This window comes from Bos grunniens, chromosome 1, assembly GCF_055505025.1.
Source record: "Bos grunniens cultivar Pamir isolate PY7600 chromosome 1, Bosgru_T2T1.0, whole genome shotgun sequence".
Classification (NCBI taxonomy): Eukaryota; Metazoa; Chordata; class Mammalia; order Artiodactyla; family Bovidae; genus Bos; species Bos grunniens.
The window spans coordinates 126,053,357-126,074,104 of NC_141165.1; the positions used below are offsets into that span (position 1 = coordinate 126,053,357).

Here is a 20,748-nt window from a genome sequence, read left to right on the forward strand (position 1 = left end):
CATTGCCTTCTCCGATATATATGCGTTAGTATACTGTATTGGTGTTTTTCTTTCTGGCTTACTTCACTCTGTATAATAGGCTCCAGTTTCATCCATCTCATTAGAACTGATTCAAATGTATTCTTTTTAATGGCTGAGTAATACTCCATTGTGTATATGTACCACAGCATTCTTATCCATTCCTCTGATGCAGGACAGACAGTCTATTGCTTCCATGTCCTGGCTATTGTAAACAGTGCTGTGATGAACATTGCGGTACACGTGTCTCTTTCAATTCTGGTTTCCTCGGTGTGTATGCCCAGCAGTGGGATTGCTGGGTCATATGGCAGTTCTGTTTCCAGTGTTTTAAGGCATCTCCACACTGTTCTCCATAGTGGCTGTACTAGTTTGCATTCCCACCAACAGTGTAAGAGGGTTCCCTTTTCTCCACACCCTCTCCAGCATTTATTGCTTGTAGACTTTTGGATCGCAGCCATTCTGATTGGCGTGAAATGGTACCTCATTGTGGTTTTGATTTGCAATAATGTATTTTTGAGTTGAACTGTTTGAGATGGTACATAATACAAGGTTTCTTCATTAATCATTCTCCATAGGAATTCAAAAATGTCATAGTCGCTTAAGCAATTAAATCAAGGAAGAAAACAACAACCAGGTTTACCAGTTGGGTCATAATTATAACTAATCTTAGGCAAGCGGATCTTCAAGACTCTAGGTACTCTAAGTAAAGCACACTGTTCCAGTGGCATCCATGAGCTGAAAAAGTTCTTACATCCCTATTCATTCCATTTATTTTTATCAAATACTGAAATTCCAAGGGACCCTATGAGGGTTTCCTCCTTTTTTGATAATTTTTTGGCTAATCTGAATATATAGTGGTTCCTGGATATCAAAAAAACGGTTTTAATTGAAAGATGACACTCTAAATAGGCAATGATTTGGGAAGGCAACTAAGGCAAAGGAGTTAAATCATGGGGTACCCTCAGACATCAGAGGCTAGCTCTTTAGTTTCTAGAACTCCATTTGAGGAAGCAAAAGAGACCCATGAAGTGAACTAGAAATCAGTTAATTTCCTAAAATCTTAACTCAATGTTAAAAAAGAAAAATTATTATAGTTTGTTGTAGAATTCTTAGGTAAACAATGACTGACAGTTTGCTATTTAACCTGAAATACAAAATGTTCTGTAGTCAGTCATTTTTACACTTATGCTTTCAACCAAAAGTGTATATTGAAGAAGGAAAGACATGTTCATGTATTTTAAATGATGGTTCTCTGAATAAATTTCTCGCATATTCATGAATTTCATGTATTGTCTTTCTGTGTTATTCTTCTAAAATTTATACAAGATTATGTGCCACTTCAGTGATGATTTAAAAAGCATAACTCTTTATAATTCTATATGTGAATTTCACTACTATAGATTGCCCATTTATGGAAATCTCTTTTCAGAGATAATTAAACTTAACTTTGAAATTTGACATTTTCATTTCCAAGAGAATATAACCTTTATCCTTTATGCTAAGGCAGGTTGAAGGTGATATATATGACAGCCTTATTCCTTATCTTAGATGAAATAGAAAGCTACAGGTTCAATTTCAAGGTGACTATGCATTAAGAGATGTTGCATTCTGTTGGTGAAAAGAGAGATTAGAAATTATTGAATAAAATATGTGTCCACGTAGTCTTGTTTATTGAAATTTCACTTGTGCTAACCAAGAGTTTTATTAAATGCAAATTGAAAGCAATTTTAGTTATAGATGAACTAAAATTTATATTTTTAAAGCACTTTAATAACAGGATAAACCAACCAGGTTTGAGGAGATTCCCTTTAGGAAAAGTAAAGACAGAATTAAATTATAAAAGTATATATAGATATTAATATGTAAAATGAAATGATATGGTAGATTACAAATGATAAGTTTACAAATTCCACAAACTCACAAAACCCATAAAATTAAGATATAGAGATTATTTAATAGTTTCCTATATCTCTAAAATACTTTTTAAGTTTTGACTAAATATTATTAGATATTATATTATCTATAGAGAAAAGAAACATGCCATTTATATTTTCCTCTAGCACGGTATATCAAAATTCTTTCATTAATAGTAATTTAGAAAAGTATTTTTTACCCTCCCAATACATTGTTAATAATTTAGTGCAAATTGTTAAGGCTTATGCAGATTTGGAAAAATTCCATAAAGTTTCTTTCATACATAGACTGCAATATTTGGAAAAAAAGTTCTATTTTCTGTTTTCTGACTCCTTCTGTTTCAGATCTCACCTACCTTTGACAACCTACATTCCTTGTTTTCTGGGTAGTAATATCTTCCTATTTTATGTTTTACTGAAAGATAAGGATTAATTTGTCTAAAATTCAATCTTAGGCTAGACTCTATGGAAAGGAACAAGACATTTAAGCAACAAGGAAACCACCCATGAATGTTGATACCTCCACAGTACAGTTTATCTCTAATTTTGCCAGGAGATAAGGAGATGTGGCAGATTCTACCACTGCCTTATCAGAATATCTGCAGAGCACCAACCCCTGCTTACAACACAGGACTGGTGCTACTTCCAACCATATTCTGAGTAGACAGGATGGGGGAAAACCAAGTTTCTATAAAGCCATTTGCTCTTGCATTCTTACGCATGTTCTCAATAGCAAGAAAGGCCAATGCTTCCCAGTCATGCCACTTAAGAAGCATAAATCTCAATGTTTGAGATCACTCTCCCAGAGTCCTGTTTTGATTTGCCAGGGTGTAATGGTCAAGAGTGGATTAACAGTTTCTGATCCTGAGTCCATAAATTTTCTCCAATGAATGCTACTCCATATGGCCAAGTATGTGTGCTACTTGGCCATCTGTTTTAATTGGATCTGGTGGCTCAGACGGTAAAGACTCTGCCTGTAATGTGGAAGACCAGAGTTCTCCAGAAGAAAGATCTGCTGGAGAAAGAAATGGCAACCCTCTCAAGTATTCTTGCCTTGAGAATTCCATGGACAGAGAGGTCTGGCAGGTTACAGTTCAAGGGTCACCAAGAGTCAGACATGACTGGGCAACTAACACTGTCACTGTCACTACCTATTATTTCTGCATCGTTTTTGATGGACTTGGAAAGGGCAAAGGACATTCAAAGTTAGTAGTAAATAACAGTTTTACATAAATAAGTGCTCTTTTAAAATAAAGAACACACCACTTTTATACAAAATATAATATGAAATAATTGTCATACTGACATATGAATGAATTGCTTCAACCTGAGAATCCATTTATTCATCCCAAATATTATTATTTCCAGGGTACCATCAGATCAGATCAGATCAGATCAGTCGCTCAGTCATGTCCGACTCTTTACAACCCCATGAATCGCAGCACCCTAGACCTCCCTGTCCATCACCAACTCCCAGAGTGCACTCAGACTCACGTCCATCGAGTCAGTGATGCCATCCAGCCATCTCATCCTATGTCGTCCCCTTCTCCTCCTGTCCCCAATCCCTCCCAGCATCAGAGTCTTTTCCAATGAGTCAACTCTTCGCATGAGGTGGCCAAAGTACTGGACTTTCAGCTTCAGCATCATTCCTTCCAAAGAAATCCCAGGGCTGATCTCCTTCAGAATGGACTGGTTGGATCTCCTTGCAGTCCAAGGGACTCTCAAGAGTCTTCTCCAACACCACAGTTCAAAAGCATCCAGGGTACCATAATACACAGTAATTATCAACAAATTTCCTGCTTTCTTGAATGTTGAAGAATACAGAAAATAAAGCAAACATTATGTAATATGTGTTGATATGAAGGTAAATGAAGCAGGATAAGGAGATAGAGAAGGGCAGAAGAGATAATGAAGTTTATATGAACTTACAGTGATACTGAAGGTAACTCTTTTATATTTTAGAATGAATAGTCAAAGAGTAAATACAAAATTTACAATTCTGACCAAAGTTGCTAGTTTTTCTGCCAGCAACATTAGAGTGTCTCATGAGGTAAACCTTTAATTTCCTAAATTTGTGCTTTTATTTTTTACATCCCTCTGTTTTATTTTTTATTGAGATATAATTGACAAATTACATTAGTTTCAGTTGTAAAATGTTTCATTATCAGTAGTCTAATAGTTAATAAGAAGTCTTGTTAACATCTACTAAGTAACCTATTTAAAAATTTTTGTTCTAATTTGTTTTTAATTTTATATTGAGACCAGCAGCTTTAGAAGATAGAAATATATTTTGAGAAAAATAACAATTCATATATGATTTTAAAATATCTGTGAAGAAGCAGTAAAAATATCAGAATATTTTTGAAAGGTATTTTGAAGTCTGTAATAGAAGAGTTCTATTATTTGGTCTTTTTCTATTTTATCCCAAAGTGGTTTAATGCATTCAAGTAGTTTCTGCATACTCTTATGTCTTTCTCACATCATTAGTCTAGAGCTACTGCTGAGAAGTAGCATTACGATATCAGCTTCCACTGAGAGGCTATTTACAACACTGGAAATTATGGAAATTTGGAATTAGTGACAGGTGTTTCTAAAAACTCCTCTGAATTAACATGTTTACATGCTTGGTGATATTCTTCAAAACCAGTGCCTTTAGTTTTAATAATATATTGAGAACAGGATTTATTAGTTTATCAAGCCTATAGTATCAATTAAAATATAATCAATTAAATGTCAATATAAGAAAATACTGAGATAGGAGAAGAGGAATAAGTATTAGGAGAAAATGTGTGGAGTGGGTACAGGAGAATGAGTTTCTAGCACATTAAAATTGCAGTTTCAGAAATGAGGTTTGTGCAACAGTGAGGCTGATAACCTGAGAATTCCTATATTTTTTTTAAAAATGCATAGCAAAAACTATGCTGTAAAAACAAGTACCCAATGATACTGAAAGACTGCTTTTTCTATATATACCTGATATCATAATTATAAAACTTGTACATATCAGTGGGTGCCATGATACTATTTTATTTGGAAAATGTTCTGTTTACTTCATTTTAGTTTGTTAATCTCAAATCCATATATATCTATTCTAGAAGAAGAAGAAGGTAAGCAGCAATAATTACAGCTGAATAAAAGTAATTCTTAAAAGCAGCTGTCTGCTTATTGTCACAAAGAAAAAAATTATCTCACAAGAAATGAATTTGGCCAAAGTGAAGAATATCAATCTATTTAAAAGCCCCTCAGAAGTGACAGAAAGAAGACCACACCCTAATAATTTCTATTGTGACTAGATAAACAGAATATAAAAAACAAGATCAGAAGATATAAAGCCCAAACCTCTGATATATTTATTACAATTTACAGCTTACAAACACATCTAAAGTTCTACTTCACTCAGAACTTTAATATTTGATGTATAGTTCAATATGGATGAAGAATTTATAAAAAGCCACAAGAGAGTATAAAAGGCTTAAACTTCACAATCCATAGAAGTAGGGGTGTTGCTACATATATTGTATCTGCAACTTGTCATTTTTTAAATTACATCATAAAATGACTAATATGTAGGATGCTTGGCAGAACCTGTAATTAGTAATACCTAGTTGCCTAAATGTGGCATTGAATTAAAATATAAGCCCTCAAGTTTCCTGAGATCATGAGATTTTCAATGTGTAAACTGAGTCAAGATTATCTAGATGATCTCTACAGAAATTATGCAGCTCAGCTTAGATATAGAACTCAAAAGCATTGATCAGATCAGCCTATATTTTCCCAGATTCATACATTCTCCTCATTCAGTCAGAGAACACGAATGACCTTGAGAGGGTTGGCTATTCCAAATTATTAAGATGAAGTCCAGGAATTATTGTAAGAGTTCTTAAGATCTGTTATCAGGTAAAATCCTGAGTATGCCCCAGTATAATAATGTCCTGAATATTCACTTTCAGAACAATGAAGTTGTTAAATTGGTTTTGAAGATTTGAAAATTAATCAGATAAATTTAGACCAGTGGTAGTCTATCTATTTTCCTGTGTTATTTGGTTTTGTTGAGGGAGGTATTGGCTTTTTGACCTCGACAAACTTTCTTATATTTCATCATATGCTTGTCAGAAAAAATTTGTCAGGTTTTGCAACTGTTTATCTTTCTCTCAGACTGTATTGCAGATACCTTAATTTCCTAAGAGAATATATATTTATTTCTGCTTTGCTATCAATCTTATGTACAAAGCTATATTTCCAGAAGATGCTATGCTGGACATTCTGTGACTTTTACTCATTATGAAGTGATGTAATACACTGTTCAGAACACTGTCTTTTGCACACTTTGGCAGAAACATAATTATTGCAACTCCAAATATATTAGATTTTGATAGAAGAACTTTTCCAAAGTCGACAGTAGCCTATTTAAAATAGAATAAGAAAAACACCTTTAATGCCTGACTATATGAAAAACTTCAGGGTTGTTTTTTAAGGAAATCTTCAGTTAAACTGAAATTTTTAAGTGTTTATATTTTTAGAAGCCAAAATTGATTGACTAGTCCTACGTTTCACAATGAATACCTTAGAGATGTGCATTATTTTATTACTTGTCAGATTTTATTTTTACATTTTGGCAGCTCTTAGTCCCTTGTTTTTCAGACTTACAATTAACTCTCATTTGTATCAGCAAGTTTGCTCTCTCATTAGTCTTGTACTTCACTCTGCAAATATCACTATCTATCTAATCATAGAAGCTACAGAGAGATGTGAGAATATCCTTAAACTTTGGGCCTGAAGACATCAGTCAGTTGATTTATTACTATCCTTTTGTACTAGGAATAGAATAGATGATATGAAGACCTGAGTTAAATATAGTTTATGGCCATCCATGCTTTCACCTTAAATTTGTATGAAAATCTCCCTTCTTGACAGTGGCAGTTAATGTGAATAAAGTAGACTGGGACCTGTCCTCTGGGTCACTATATTTAAACTTCTTTTCTTTAAATATATCCAAAGGCCTATAATTAGTATTTGCTGCTTTTGAAAACTCCCTAGCACAAAACAGAAACAAATTTGAAAAATGGTTCCAATACTTAGACTGTGATGATAAAGAAGAATTCAAGGACTAACTCATAAGGACTACCTTCTAAACACAGTTACCTGCTCCTCAAGCACAAGCCTTTGTAATAACATCACAAATTTAAATGGCACTCTTTTTTTCCCAAAGAACTCAAGGAGTTTTTGCAAAGATTATTGGGAATACTCTTATTCAGCCTCCCAGCATCTTTATGGGCATGAGTTCTCTTATTAATTCTATCCTGCAAATAGCTAAGGTGGATGTAGTCTGTTCATAAATAAAGTTCTCTGAGCTTTTAGGAATGTCTAAGGGATAACTGTATAAATGGAGACTTTAGAGTTTAGTTTCCTAGAGTCTTGACCTTACTATACATTCCTCATTTCTTTTTGAAAAATTGCAAAAAGGGAATTACAAAAGCATTTGCAAATAGAATGTTTCTACCACAATACAACCTTCTTGAGTGCAATGCATTATTCAACCTTATTCAATAAAGTACAACATAATATGGGACTTTGGTGAAACCAGTAACCATGCTAAGAATAGCTTTTAGGGGAAAAAAAATAAGTTCTTCCTTAACCTGTTTGAAAAATAACAATAAAAAATCCAACAACCTTGAAAGCTAATGTCAGAGCCTGATTTTAAGAAACTAAAAGGCAGCTATTTCATTGATAAAGAACAATAGCAATATATCTGTCACCCAGCATTCAATAGACAGAAATGGTTGTCTTCCGAACAGTGAATTATAGATCTTAGAAACATAGTCACAGGAAGTAAAAGGGACCATGAGAGGACTTTAATGTCATTTATCAATGTATGAAGCAGTGACTACTGTCAATTCTACTAAAAAATGTGCAGATTTTTCTCAGATACAAGTGTTTTTTTGCAACGTTGACATATTTTTAATTCACCTCTTTGAAAAAGATGGTAAGTTGTGTAATGTGATGAAGAGTATAGTACACCCATTGCTACCAAATTCCTGTTAATATTTTACAAATAGTTTCATGAAATAAAGCAATTTTAAATGGAGGGTAGTACGCCTAGACTGCAGTGATGCTACTAAGCTAGACCATTCTGACTAGAAATTCTCAAGCTAGACACCTCACCTGAGGAAAATACATAATATTTTAATATATTAATTTTAAAATGAGGCTTTTTACACAAAAAAGTGAAATTGTTTTGCTTTTTCATACCTACCAAATTGATTCTGGCTTATAAAATACAAATACACACATATTCATGAAGTTGAAATATCTATTTTCTGCAATTTTCCAAACATAACAGTATGTAGTGTCTGAAAAATAATTAAAATTTAAGATACATATCAAGTAATTTTAGTTAATTAAACTCAGTTCAAAGACATATATTTTGAATTAAGGCCAGATTTTGAAAAGAGAGAGATAAACATTACACATACACACACATGCACACTCATTTTCACAGGCACACACGTCTAAACACACATAGAAAAATCTTTTGGGACTAGAATAAAAATAAAAACTGACAGAATAATCAGGGCCACAGATTGAAAGAAATTCATAACATTAACTCCACAAGAGCAGGGACTTTTTTCTGTTCTTTACTGTATACCCAAAATCTAGAACAAGCTCACATTAAGTATGTATTTGGTGAATGAAAGAATATGGGTAGAAAGCAGAAGCTATCAAGTATTCCTATGCAATGAGATACTGTCTATATATATTGCCTGAAATGGGATAAGTACTATGCATGATCCATATTTCTCTTATTCTGAGAAATCATAGCGAATACTAAAGTTTTTCAGAAAGAAATAAGAAACACATAGAAGTGCAATACCTCAGAAAAAACTGAAACTTACATCAAGAGCAGCTCTGAAAACCATGGGAAAAGTTTTATTTAAATACACCAACCACAACAACTTTAACCATTTGCAAAACAAAAATAATCAGCAATACTCCAGTATTTAATGAAATGAATAATGAATATTTTATTTTCAAATGAACGGGCAATCAAAAAAATTTTTATTTACCAGGATTGTTAATGTCCTCAATATACAAATGATGTTATAGTATTGACACACATTATTAAGTCATTTTTAAGTTTGCAACTATGTTGTTAGATTCAGGATGTGGGTAATGCTTTGCTAAAGTCATATGGAGGAAAAGTTAATTTAACCATCTTATATGTCATGAGTATATTAATAGTAAAATAAATATGGAATTCTACATAGATTATATAGCAGTAAAAGACTGTCCTTTTGCTTGTTCTTAAAAAACATTTCCATGAATGTTTGTTTTATAAAAATTCCTACTTGTATGAATTGATTAAAGCAAATATTCTAATTTATTTAATCAAATTTTTTTGGATTTGAGATATCCTGTGTTAACCGAATTAGTGTTCTGTAACTTTGTTTTGCATTCTGTCACTCTGACTACAAGTTTAATCTTGAAGCTTGCTTTAAAAATAGCAGACTCAATGCCAAAAAAGACTTGGGAGAGTACTCGCATATTCCTGCTTGTTCTTTTGTGCCTCTGCAATCACCTTGAGAACACACTCAGGCTTGTCTGCTGGAGAGTAAGGTAGAAAATATCAGTCAGTTTGCTCCAGTTGTCCCAGTCAGTGTCAGCTTAGACCCACGGACAGCCAGACATGTGAGCAATCACAGCCAAGACTACCCTAGATAACTGTCCCACATAACTAGACAATTTATTATGTGCTGTCGTCTTATGAGGGCTTGTTTATGTTGTTCTTATTATATTTATGTCACTCTATAGTGTCAAATGATAATGAATATCAGTTCAGTTCAGTTCATTCACTCAGTCATGTCTGACTCTGCCACCCCATGGAATGCAGCACGCCAGGCTTCCCTGTTCATCACCAACTCCTGGAGTTTACTCAAACTCATGTCCATTGAGTCAGTGATGCCATCCAACCATCTCCCTCTGTCGACCCTTCTCCCGCCTTCAATCTTTCTCAGCATCAGGGTCTTTTCTACTGAGTCAGTTCTTCACATCTAGTGGCCAAAGTATCGGAGTTTCAGCTTCAGCATCAGTTCTTTCAATGAACATTGAGGACTGATTTCCTTTAGGATGAACTGGTTGGATCTCCTTGCAGTCCAAGGGACTCTCAAGAGTCCTCTCCAACACCACCGTTCAAAAGCATCAATTCTTCAGTGCTCAGCTTTCTTTAGAGTCTAACTCTCACATCCATACATGACAACTGGAAAAACCATAGCCTTGACTAGATGGACCTTTGTCAGCAAAATAATGTCTCTGCTTTTTAATAAGCTGTCTAAGTTGGTCATAACTTGTCTTCCAAGGAGCAAGCATCTTTTAATTTCATGGCTGCAGTCACCATTTGCAGGGATTTTGGAGCCCCCCAAAATAAAGTCTATCACTGTTTCCACCATTTCCCCATCTATTTGCCATGAAGTGATGGGACCAGATGCCACAATCTTAGTTTTCTGAATGTTGAGTTGAATATCATAGTCACCACTAAAAAAGTTTGATGTTGATTTTATTTTATTTTCATGCTTCCTTCTTTTGGAAACTTGCTAATCTTATACTATTCAATTATGAATACAGTAGTTTTCTAAAGAACTTTGCAATAATGAATTCAAGCTTTAATACCTCTATTAAAGTATCTGAAAAAAACACAGTAGCTATCAGATTTGGTAGTATCCTTTCTGTGTCCTCCTCATGAACCAGAATTTGACCTCATCAGCTATTCTGTTGATATCCCAGATGAATTCTCTAAAGTGTTTTCCCTGTGGGTTTCTCTCTAGTTTGTTCTTGAAGAGTTCTTAGGAATTCATTAGCAAAAAATAGAGAAAACCTGCTTATTTTCACTTGTGGTACCTGAATTTATCCTGCTAACTCCTAACTGGTTAAACTTGAAATTCACTGAGAAAATAAAAGACATAAATAAAAGCCCCCCTCCTTTTACAGGGTTGAGTAATATAAAAAAGTACTGCTAACCCTAGAAGTATGCTAGGTCACTGTATTTTCCTCCCTAAATGTATATTTATCTTTCTTAATTTCATGATTAATGACATTTTCTAACCTTGAAATCTTGAAAATATGTATGCATTTTTTTTTTCTCAAAAAGTCAGGCTCAGTGCAGTGGCCTAGTATGTAATATCACTAAACTCTGAAAAATTTACAAGTTATTAAATTTTACTAGTTCATACATGCTTGGTCTATATATTGGGATGTAAAGGCAACTGAAAACTGGTCACAAAATATGTCCACATGATAATCTCTTGAACCTATGAGTATTATTTAATATAGAATGAAATAGGGAGATAGTCTATTAATGATGACATCACATGGGTCCATTTAGAAGCAATGAAAGAGGATCCAGAGTCAGACATGAAAGAATGCACTGTCAGAAACAGAGACTGGATTGATCTACTTTGAGGTGGAAGACAGGGCTACCAACCAAGGAAACAGACAGTGACTAGAAGCTTAAAAAAAAAAAAAAAAAAGCAAAGAAATAGCTTCTCTCATTAGACCTTCCAGAAAAAAAACAGCTTTGTTGGTACCTGGATTTTACCCCAATGAAATCAAGTTAGTACTTTGTTCTCCAAAACAGTAAGAGAACACTTTGTGACATTTTGATTCACTATATTTGTAGTAATTTAATTTGTTACAGTATCAAGAAGGAAGTAATACATGGATCTAGTCAGTTTACAAGTCTATCACCCACTGTTTTAAGGCAGGGTTTAATTTTGTTTATTATTCCTTCAGGCCTTGTTTGCCTCTGCTTCTAACATTCTATGCTGAGTTCACAAATGTTTGCACTTTAAATCCATTCTTTTTTAATCCTTATATTTGTAAACTGATAAATATAATTTAGCATCTCCTCACCTGGCTAAATCACAGGGTTATAACAATTGAGTCTAATCCAAATACAATTCTTGAAGCTGCAAATAGTATTGCTATAGCAGAAACTAGTTGAGGCACCCCCATTATGTCAGCCCTTAGTGGTGGTGTTGTGACTGCTCAGTAGTGTCTGACTCCCAATGACCCCATGACTGTAGCCTGCCAGGCTCCTCTGTCCATGGAATTATCCAGGCAAGAATACTGGAGTGAGTTGCCAGTTCCTACTCCAGGGGATCTTCCTGACCCAGGGATCAAACCAGCATCTCCTGCATACTCAGCCCTTATTCTTTATGCCCTTTCAACGAGTCTCCTGTAGATGATTTTTACACCTTCTCTCGTTTAATTGCACTCTGAAAATGATTGCCCTCTAGTTAAAGTTGTACTATGCATACCTGATGTTTACTTCTCCAAGACAACACTTGCTACTACTCCTTTCCTTCCTGAATATTCTTCATCCCAGGAATAAGGTCATGGAAGGATAACGTGGGGGACCACCAGAACCTTCTTTGGAACTACCCCCAGCCCTAGTGATCTCACTGTCTCTAAGAGGAAAGAAGAATGCTAGGCAACATCAACCCCAATCCTTATTTACAGTCCTATTTTTCACCCTGAGACCATAAGATCCCTTCCTACTTCCCAGAAAATGGGGACATTCTTGAGGGCATTAGCCTGTGTTAGAAATCTGCTCTTTTCTGCTCTGCCAGAACTCCGTCTTTGCATTTCTATTTGGCACTGATGAACAGAGGACTGGTTTTTGGCAACAGTATTACTTAGAGTTCTCCTAAGCAGCAGGATGACAGAGCTTAGTTAGCCTCCCTGGGAGCACCCTTGAGTTTTAAGTTTGTTACATATTATAGCAGTTAAAAGATTATTGCTCTAATAGTCATAGTTTTATTTCAATTCTTTTATGTATGAAGAAATTTCCTCTCTGTCCACATTTGCTGTGAATTTGCTATTCCTACATATTTTATGAAGCAACATTTTCTTTTGTCTTGAACTTACTTTATTCTTTCTTCAAATCACTCCTCTTGATCTCACTATGTTATTACTTAGCAGAGAAGCCAGTGTTCTCCCACAGTGTAAAATATTTTATGCATTTTGACCATTTGTCTTCTCACCCTTATCTTTACTAAACCAGAGTTAAAAGCTTTCTGACTGAAATCATAAGCTTCCATTTTCCCACATTTTTTAGAGCCCCTTGTCACAGAAAGTTCAAACTTCATTGCTTCTGTTTTTTTGGACAGAGAAAATTTTGGACAAAAATGTTTATTAAGCAAAATATGCCCTTACTGCTTTTACAGTTTTCTACTCAGTAAGACACAATTGTTTTCCTTCCTAAAACTTAGATCTACTCTCCTTAACATCTATCCTTGACTTCATTCCAGAATTATCCTTATGTTTTATCCTTATGGTAAAAAGGATAAAAATTACCCCTTTTATCATCTTTCCAGAAATAAATAAGTTGATCTTCTAATAGACTATGCTGTTGGTAGAAAACCAGAGGGGATCTCCCAGGAAGTCATTAGAATTTTAAAAGGAATATTCAGCTATAAACTCTTTAAAATTTGAAATACTAGAACTTCACAAATGATCACATGATAAAGAGGTTATTTGGGGTAAATCAGTCCCAAAACTTTCAACCTCTACAAAAATTCACGTAACTGAACTTGATCTTTTTTTGTTAGCCTAAAATAATTTGAGTCCAAGGGGATTCTCCAAGAATTAACTTCATGTACATAGTGAAAAAAATATTTTCACCACAAATAATGATTAATTCAAAGTCACTGCATGAAAATGCCTTTAGGTAAAAACAAAATATCATCCTTTATTTTCTGTGTAGTACAAAATGTGCGTGCAGGAAGAAATGGCCTACTTACACATTTATTTTATACGTTTTCCCTTGAATTATCTTTTCGTGCTTTGCTAATTTTCTAATTCAATGAATGCAGATAAATTTATCAGAGTGTTTCTAATTTTCTCATTAATTGTTCACAAATAAATATTTCAGATAAAGGTTAAAATTAATTAGTAGCATTGCCACTTTTCATTTAAAAAAATATTTATTTTTGCCTGCTCTGGGTCTTCATTGCTGCATGTGGGTTTTCTCTATTTGCAGAGATTGGGGACTACTGTCTAGTTGAAGAGGACACACTTCTTACTGTATTTGCTTCTCTTGTTATGGAGCACAGGCTCTGCGGGTTTGCAGGTTTCAGTAGTTGCTGCATATAGGCTCAGTAGTTGTGGCACATGGGCTTAGTTGCCTCGAGGCATGTGGGGTCTTCCAGGAACAGGGATCAAATTGGTGTCCCCTGCATTTCAAGGTGAGCTCCAGGACCACCAGGAAACCAGGGAAGCTTGCCATTTTGCCTGTTTGAAGTGCTTTATAATTGCTAACAAGGCATTACCACCCATTGTTTTACCATGAATGCCAGTATCTACACATTGCAACCTTGCTGATGGAGTAAGGAAACCATTCTTGACACATTCTATTTCTTAAAACAAAGATACCATGACTCACTATCTGTTTTTCTGGGGCTTTCCATTTCTTGATATTAGCTAACTAGCCTTTGCTGCTTATTAAATCACGTAGATGGTGACATCAACAGAGCAGCAGTTCTCAGAGATATTACAGTTCCAACTTTGGCAGAGGTAAAAAAAAAATTGTTGATGTTCTGAATCAGAAATTTTTCAATGGTTAGATATCAATGAAAGAAAAAGTAGCGAAAGTGTTAGTCACTCAGTCGTGTCTGACTCTGTGCGACCCCAAGAACTGTAGCCCTCCTGGTTCCTCTGTCCATGGAATTCTCCAGGCAAGAGTACTGGAGTGGGTAGACTTTCCCTTCTCCAGGGGATCTTCCCAACCCAATCTAACTCTAATAACAAAACAGTTTAAAGATTGTATGTAACACATTCTAATTTGCATTTAAAATTTTCTCAGAAGATATATCCATGGCATGAATATTTGTATGTGTTTATGTATATTGTTTCTGTTTTTCTTGTTATTGTTAAAGAAATATTAAGTTGGTTTGAAAGAGTAGAAAGAAAATCAGTTCAGTTCAGTTGCTCAGTCATGTCTAACTCTTTGCGACTTCATGGACTACAGCACGCCAGGCTTCCCTGTTCATCACCTACTGCTGGAACATCCTCAAACTCATGTCCATTGAGTCAGTGCTGCCTTCCAACCATCACATCCTCTGCCATCCTCTTCTCTTCCTGCCTTCAATATTTCCCAGCACTAGGGTCTTTTCCAATGAGTTGGCTCTTTGCATCAGGTGGCCAAAGTATTAGAGCTTCAGCTTCAGCATCAGTCCTTCCAATGAATATTCAGGACTGATCTCCTTTAGAATGGACTGGTTAGATCTCCTTGCAGTCCAAGTGACTTTCAAGAGTCTTCTCCAACACCACAGTTCAAAAGCATCAATTCTTTCACACTCAGCTTTCTTTAGAGTCCAACTCTCACATCCATACAAGAACTGGGAAAAAACCATAGCTTTGACTAGACAAACATTTGTTAGCAAAGTAATGTCCCTGCTTTTTAATATGCTATCTAGGTTGGTCTTTATTTGGACTTTACTTTCTTGGGCTCCAAAATCACTGCAGATGGTGACTGCAGCCATGAAATTAAAAGACACTTGCTCCTTAGAAGAAAAGCTATGAACTAGACAGAAAGAAATTACTTATGACTAAAAATAAAATCCAGGACTTCCCTGATGGTCTAGTGGTTAAGACTCTGTGCTTCCTCTGCAGGGGGCATGGGTTTGATTCCTGGCCGATGTGGTGTGGCAAAAAATAAAATAAAATCCAGCGATCTCTTAGCCCCACCCTCTTCTTTTCTCTTTTGGCTAGAATTCTTACAAGATGTGATATTGCTGGTCAGAGATCTTCCTGTTGAAAGTGGAGTTAGGTGAAACAAGATGAATAAAATTAGGATCAATAATAAGGGTGCCTTAAAGAGGAAGTATATTATTTTGGGTGGAGATTACTGAGAGGGAGACTTGGAACTATATTTTCTTTTTTGTAGAATAAAGTTTTTCAATTTAGCAGTGTGTAATTCTTCCATATTAAGTGATCTTGAAATGCATAAACTTTCAAAGATATATCAGACTATATCTTTGGCCTTTTGATACATTATGTATGCTCAGTTGCTCAGTTGTATCCTACTCTTTCTGACCCCAGTGGACTGCAGTCTGCCAGGCTCCTCTGTCCATGGGATTTTCCAGGCAAGAATACTGTAGTGGCTTGCCATTTCCTACTCCATTTGATACATTAATGCTATAATAATGTAAATTAGAGCATTTAAGCTTCATGGCTCTATAGCTTTGAACTTTATAAGTAAACAACTGTCTAGCTTTTCAGACACTCATATAATCAGGCATTTTTGAAATTATGAAAATTCCTACTGACACTTATTCTTCATTACTCTTATCAATTTGCACATTGTAGTGTGCTCAGAATTTAGTAGTCATACACATAGAATATTCTCAGTAGATTATTTCTCATAAAATACATTAAAATTATAGATCACTTATAATATAGCATTGACTGATAACACCTACACAGTAAATTATGTTTATTTAGATTGGAATAAATTACCAAATCTTATCTAATGAAATATCCTTGAGGTTATCCTTTAAGATACTTAGTTAAAACAACTCAACATGTAAAATATATAACCTAGACAATCTGATTTTTACATTGCTTCAGTTTCCAATGCTACATAATAACTGCCAAAATGATAATTAACAGTTGCTGCTAAGTTACTTCAGTCATGTTTGACTCTGTGCAACCCCATAGATGGCAGCCCACCAGGCTCCCCTGTCCCTGGGATTCTCCAGGCAAGAACACTGGAATGGGTTGCCATTTCTTTCTCCAAAAATTTTTTTTTCCTCAGAGCTTAAAAAAACCACCATGTTTCCCTGGTAGCTCAGCTGGTAAAGAATCCAGCTGCAATATGGGAAACCCAAGTTTGATTCCTGGGTTGGGAAGATCCCCTGGAAAAGGGAATAGCCACCCACTCCAGTATTCTGGCCTGGAGAGTTCCGTAAACTGTATAGTCCATGGTGTTGCAAAGAGTCAGGCATGACTGAGTGACTTTCACTTTAAAAAACAGAAACTTGCACTAATTCTATTGAACATATATTGAACTGATTACCTACATGAATATATCACATATAATTCTAGAAACATGATCTAAGGATGCAATTTAATGTCATAGTTTGAAGCACAGTCTTTAACACTAAGCTTCTTAGGTTGAAGTCCTGGTACAGCCACTCAGTTTTCATTCCAATCCCAAAGAAAGGCAATGCTAAAGAATGCTCAAACTACCGCACAATTGCACTCCTCTCACACGCTAGTAAAGTAATGCTCAAAATTCTCCAAGCCAGGCTTCAGCAATACGTGAACCGTGAAATTCCTGATATTCAGGCTGGTTTTAGAAAAGGCAGAGGAACCAGAGATCAAATTGCCAACATCTGCTGGATATGAAAAAAGCAAGAGAGTTCCAGAAAAACATCTATTTCTGCTTTATTGACTATGCCAAAGCCTTTGACTATGTGGATCACAATAAACTGTGGAAAATTCTGAAAGAGATGGGAATACCAGACCACCTGACTGGCCTCTTGAGAAACCTGTATGCAGGTCAAGAAGCAATAGTTAGAACTGGACATGGAACAGCAGTGGTTCCAAATAGGAAAAGGAGTATGTCAAGGCTGTATATTGTCACCCTGCTTATATAACTTATATGCAGAGTACATCATGAGAAATGCTGGACTGGAAGAAACACAAGCTGGAATCAAGATTGCCAGGAGAAATATCAGTAACCTCAGACATGCAGATGACACCACCCTTATGGCAGAAAGTGAAGAGCAACTAAAAAGCCTCTTGATGAAAGTGAAAGAGGAGAGTGAAAAAGTTGGCTTAAAGCTCAACATTCAGAAAACGAAGATCATGGCATCTGGTCCCACCACTTCATGGGAAATAGATGGGGAAACAGTGTCAGACTTTATTTTTCTGGGCTCCAAAATCACTGCAGATGGTGATTGCAGCCATGAAATTAAAAGACACTTACTCCTTGGAAGGAAAGTTATGACCAACCTAGATAGCATATTGAAAGGCAGAGACATTACTTTGCCAACAAAGTCTATCTAGTCAAGGCTATGGTTTTTCCTGTGGTCATGTATGGATGTGAGAGTTGGACTGTGAAGAAGGCTGAGTGCTGAAGAATTGATGCTTTTGAATTGTGGTATTGGAGAAGACTCTTGAGAGTCCCTTGGACTGCAAGGAGATCCAACCAGTCCATTCTGAAGGAGATCAGCCCTGGGATTTCTTTGGAAGGAATGATGCTAAAGCTGAAACTCCAGTGCTTTGTCCACCTCATGCAAAGAGTTGACTCATTGGAAAAGACTCTGATGCTGGGAGGGATTGGGGGCAGGAGGAGAAGGGGAGGACAGAGGATGAGATGGCTGGATGGCATCACTGACTCGATGGACGTGAGTCTGAGTGAACTCCGGGAGTTGGTGATGGACAGGGAGGCCTGGCGTGCTGTGATTTACGGGGTCGCAAAGAGTTGGACATGACTGAGCGACTGAATTGAACTGAACCAAAGCAGCATGACTCTGTATATGTGGATAATAAGCCAAAATGTCCTATAAGAAATGGATTATAGGTAAAGTTTTTGAAAGTAGTCATCAAGGAAAAAAAAGTGTTTACTATTATATTGCACTACTTCATTTGTAACATTTTTTTCCTGTTTTCATTTTAATGTTTTCTTTCAGTGTTTTTATTTCAAATTTTCAACTTAAATTACCTGAAGATCTTCCATATGTTGCTGAAATGTACTGTTAAGTATTACTTGTTAACAGTTCTCAAAGTTCAGATAATACCAGTTGAGATTCTAATGTGTCAGCACTACTTGACTAGAGAGCTGCCTAAATGGAACATTTAATATATCCTTGCTCATAAATGTAAACAGTAATGCCCTACTATAGTTTCCTCTTTTAATATATAAAACTGAATTATCTCTTACATTAACAGACAATGAAAGCTTACTGATCCATTCTAATAAAGGCTTTAACTTCATTAGTTAAAACAGATAAAATGTAATAGCATCCATTGCTATAGATAATGTTTTAGATTTCTGATAAATAAAATTATTCTCTATGAATCTAGATTGATTTGTTGAACATATCTAGATGATACATGAGTATCACATGGATTATAAATCTTAAAAGTGCATTTATTTTTTGTTGTTCCCTTTATATTAAGCATTATAGTATTTCTATAGTCTTGTCTTTCTTATGTTCCAATTCTTTTCATTATTTAAAATTTTTATTTCATATTGGAGTATAATTGATAAACAATGCTGTGTTAGTTTTATGTGTTCAGCAGAGTGATTCAGTTATGTTGTTGTTGTTCAGTTGCTAAGTTGTGTTCAACTCTTTGCAACCCCATGCACTGCAGCATGCCAGGCTTCCCCCTCCTCCACTATCTCCAGGAGTTTGCTCAAGTTCATGTCCTTTGATTTGGTGATGCTATCTAACCATTTCATCCTTGCCTCCCTCTTCTCCTTTTGCCTTCAGTCTTTCCCAGCATAAGGGTCTTTTCTAATGTGTCAGCTCTTTGCATCAGGTGGCCAAAGTATTTCAGCTTCAGCTTCAGCATCAGTCCTTCCAATGAATGTTCATGGTTGATTTCCTTTAGGCTGATTGGTTTGATCTCCTTGTTGTCCAAGAGAGTCTTCTTCTCCAGCATCACAATTCAAAAGCATCAATTCTTCTGGACTCAGCTTTCTTTATGATCCAACTCTCACATCCATACATGACTACTGGAAAAACCATAGCTTTGACTAGATGGGCCTTTGTCAGCAGAGTGATGTCTTTGCTTTTTGATATGCTGTCTAGGATTGTCATATCTTTCCTTCCAGGAACCAGATATCTTCTAATTTCATGGTTGCAGTCACCATCTGCAGTGATTTTGGAGCCCAAGAAAATAAAGTCTCTCACGGTTTTCATTGTTTCTATTTGCCATGAAGTGATGGGACCAGATGCCATGATTTTGTTTTTTGAATGTTGAGTTTTAAGCCAGCTTTTTCACTCTCATCTTTCAACCTCATCATGAAACTCTTTAGTTCCTCTTTACTTTATGCTATTAGAGGGGTATTTTCTGCATATCTGAGCTTGTTGATATTTTTCCCAAAAATCTTGATTCTAGCTCGTCATCATCCAACCTAGCATCTCACATGATGTACTCTGCACATAAGTTAAATAAGTAGGATGACAATAGACAGCCTTGTCATAATTTTTTCACAATTTTGAAGTCAGTTGTTCCATGTCCTGTTCTAACTGTTGCTTCTTAAGCTACATACAGGTTTCTCAGGAGACAGGTAAGGTGTTCTTTTCTTCCCATCTCTTTAAGAATTTTCACAGTTTGTTGTGGTCCACAGTCAAAGGCTTTCTTGTATTCAATGAAGCAGAAGTAGATGTTTTCCTGGAATTTTCTTGCTTCTCTGTGATCCAGAGAATGTTAGCAATTTGGTCTCTGGTTCCTCTGCCATTTCTAAACCTGGCTTATACATCTGCAAGTTCTCAGTACACGCACTGCTGAAGTCTAGCTTGAAGGATTTTGAGCATAATTTTACTAACATGGAGGGTTATATAGATTCATATCTATTCTTTTTACAAATTATTTGTTTATGATCACTATACATATATTAAATCTTAATGAGTCACTTATAGTTAAAAGGAGACACTTCTTTACAGTTAAGTATTGATTTGGATGGAAAGCAGAATAGTATTATGTACTTACACATATATATTTAATATAATTCAATGTTAAAATTAACTTGTTTTTAACATAGCTGACTTAAAGTACTAAAATTATATCAGTCTAATTACTGTTTTGT

At 35.4% G+C, this 20,748-nt stretch overlaps 1 long non-coding RNA gene across 1 annotated transcript in view; it reads right to left on the minus strand.

Annotated features, from left to right (window-relative positions):
- Positions 1–8,945: 8,945 nt before the first annotated feature.
- LOC147380195 (uncharacterized) overlaps positions 8,946–20,748 on the minus strand; it is a 37,894-nt gene continuing 26,091 nt past the window's right edge. Inside the window, exon 4 of the long non-coding RNA XR_015134944.1 lies at positions 8,946–9,533. This is a non-coding gene — a long non-coding RNA (uncharacterized LOC147380195). The remainder of the gene's footprint in view (positions 9,534–20,748) is intronic.